This window comes from Rattus norvegicus, chromosome X, assembly GCF_036323735.1.
Source record: "Rattus norvegicus strain BN/NHsdMcwi chromosome X, GRCr8, whole genome shotgun sequence".
NCBI classification, from domain to species: domain Eukaryota; kingdom Metazoa; phylum Chordata; class Mammalia; order Rodentia; family Muridae; genus Rattus; species Rattus norvegicus.
Window position 1 is genome coordinate 104,406,539 of NC_086039.1, and position 3,254 is coordinate 104,409,792.

The 3,254-nt window shown below is 42.5% G+C and overlaps 1 pseudogene; it reads right to left on the minus strand.

Annotated features, from left to right (window-relative positions):
• Nucleotides 1-1,295: 1,295 nt before the first annotated feature.
• On the minus strand, nt 1,296-1,853 carry LOC134484099 (presenilin-associated rhomboid-like protein, mitochondrial; annotated as a pseudogene).
• Nucleotides 1,854-3,254: the final 1,401 nt, after the last annotated feature.

Genomic DNA, 3,254 nt, shown 5'->3' on the forward strand with positions numbered 1-3,254 from the left:
CGGAGTGGTACACGGAGGAATAGAGAAATAGAAAATTGGAATTAGCATAGGCAAATGGATGGAACTGGAAAATATCATCCTGAGTGAGGTAACCTAATCACAGAAGAACACACATGGTATGCACTCATTGATAAGTGGCTATTAGCCCAAATGCTTGAATTACCCTAGATGCACAGAACACATGAAACTCAAGAAGGATGACCAAATAGTGAATGCTTCACTCCTTCTTTAAAAGGGGAACAAGAATACTCTTGCAGGGAATAGGGAGACAAAGTTTAGAACAGAGGCAGAAGGGACACCCATTCAGAGCCTGCCCGACAGATGGCCCATACATACACAGTCACCCAATTAGACAAGATGGATGAAGCAAAGAAGTGCAGGCAGACAGGAACCAGATGTAGATCTCTCCTGAGAGACACTGCCAGAATACAGCAAATACAGAGGCGAAATGCCAGCAGCAAACCACTGAACTGAGAATGGGACCCCCGTTGAAGGAATCAAGAGAAAGAACCAGAAGAGCTTGAAGGTGCTCGAGACCCCATATGAACAACAATGCCAACCAACCAGAGCTTCCAGGGACTAAGCCACTACCCAAAGACTATACATGGACTGACCCTGGGCTCCATCCTCATAGGTAGCAATGAACATCCTAGTAAGAGCACCAGTGGAAGGGGAAGCCCTTGGTGATTGTTGGGGGGGGAGGGTGGTAATAGGGGAGGATGGGGAGGGGAACACCAATATAGAAGGGGATAGGGAGGGGTTATGGGGATGTTGGCCCGGAATCCAAGAAAGGGAATAAGAATCGAAATGAAAATAAGAAATACTCATGTTAATAAAGATAAAAAAAATGGAATTAGGATATTTACCTGAGAAAAGTAAACTTCTATTAAATAAAAGAGGAAATTTAAGGAAAACCCCCAGAATATATGAAGTGATAAATACTGTACAGAAAAGTTGTGAAAGATAATGACTGCCCTGCCAAAATTTTGAAAACAATATTTCCGTCCTGAAAGTTAAGGCATAATTTAAAAGAGAATCGATGTGTGTTCAGAAAATTAGCTGGAAAGGTTGGTGCTCTGAGATTGATCGAATATTGCTAATACATTAGCACGTTATTTTGTAGAGTTTTATTCATCTGTGTCACAATTTTGTCATAGTGTGCTGTTTAGACATACACTGAGGACATTAAAAACACTGCGACAGCCAATGCTGAGACTATGTCAGGCAGCAAGGGTCAGATGCACCATTATAGTGGTCTCCTTTGTTTCACTCACAGCTGTCTCAATTCTTTTGTTTCACTTAGAGCCATCTCCTTTCTTGGGGTCCTTAGTCCTTATTTTATGCCAGATTTTCACTAGTGGCTGTCTAGTTCTTACAAATGAGGTCATGACAATATTGGATATACCTTATTCCAAAGAGAGTTCCAACAAGATGCGTCTCCAAAATAAAAACTTATCAAATCCCTGAATCCTCCCTGCTGGTTCCAAGACAATTTCTTTTAAGGCATTGCCTACCATGAAGGCAAAAACGCAGAGGAAGATGATAAGGAGCCTCCGGTCTGGGATCATGGTGCAGAACGCAGCAAGAATTGCCATGACTGCTCCTGAAGCACCAAGGGAAGGTCCTTATTTTAATGTAGCAACTTTACACACATAACTGACAAAATTGAAAATAACAATGGAAGACATGAACATGGGTACAACTTGTTCTTGACCCAGAATGTTCTCGATGCTGGATGAGAAGCTGCACAAAACAGACATATTTGTGCCGTGAGGAATAAGGAGAAATTGTGGACAGAAACTTGGAGACCAAAGGACTTCTGAGGCTGGGTTGTGTGTACAGAATATGTGCATGGTCAGATGCAGGGAATGCAGGGTGTCCATAAGCAGGATGAGAGAGATGTGGTGATTAGGGTGCCTGTCACCCTCTTCTGACCACCACCTAGACTATTACACCACTTGTGGACCTCCTTTCTGATGTCTACTTTGTTTTGTGGTCGTATGCTGTCCACCCATTAACTTTTATGTCATCAACATTACTCTGTACCGTGGATTTTGGTTATTCGAATTGCTAAATATAGCTAATTCAAATACACAGCCTGTGACCTCTATAGTGGAATTAAAGCCTTCTGTCGAGTTGATATAAGCTAGATATAAGGATAAAAAAGAAACTTTTTCCATCAGAGGCTGGATCAAGGTACTTCTCTTGTACGCTTCTTCACTTGACCCTGCGTTTGATCTTCAAGGTTCGTCCTTCCTCAGAACATTTGTAAATGTACAATGTTGCCTAAGATAAAATTTATACCCGGATTTGGGCAGGCGCAGAGCCTGGGTCTGAGAGAGTTCCTGGTAGGCTCCATAGAAGGGAGGCCCAGAAGACTAAAGGCAACCGTAGACTCGCTGTACCAAACCTCAGAATGCCATCTACCCAATCCCTGCTTCAATATTGCCTGATGTTCCTAATCCTTCAGAAGCACATTCTAATGAATTTAGCACAATATTTTCAAGTAATGTAGGTCTGCCATGTTTTGCAGAGCACAAAATTTGTTGTGGTTCTTGTTCTTGTTTTGTTTGCATTGGAAATTGATTCTTTTCTCATAGAAGTGATGACATAAAAATTACCGATAATGATATGCAAATATGTGATATAAATATCTTCAGGCACTATAAAAAGTAGCTTGAGTCTCTGTCAGTTCATATAGGCTGGAAAGAGGTCTGGAATGAGGCTTTGAGTTGTAGCTCAGTGGTAGAGCACATACCTTGCATGTATGTTGTCCCAGGTTCGATTCCCGGCCTCTCCAAGCTTTTGTTTTTTCTCTTCAGGATCAGTTTCTAGACAGGATCTAGAAGACGTGTCGGTAAAGACCTCCGTAGTCTGGGGCTTATGGTCAAAGTGCTCATCTATAACCGTGACAAAAATATTCCACTCTAACCTTGAAGACGTTCCCACGGAGACCTCTTAGTCTGGGGAGTACAGCGTGGTCATCGCTCTGGGATTATGTTTCCTCACAGCTTCTGCCTTCATGCTGCTGGCAGTTTCCTAGTGGGTGTGCGTTCTCGGGTAAATGATGTCAACGAAGAATGAGTTGTGCTTTGAGAGAAATAAGGGAGGATACTGGGTAGGAGAAAAGTCTGTTTCAGGGACAGGATCAAGACACTTTCTTCTATGTTTCCCCCCTTGACCCTGTGTTTGATCTTCAAGGTTCGCCCTTCCTCGGTGCTTTTCCAAACTCACATTTGCTTGCTGAAGAAATA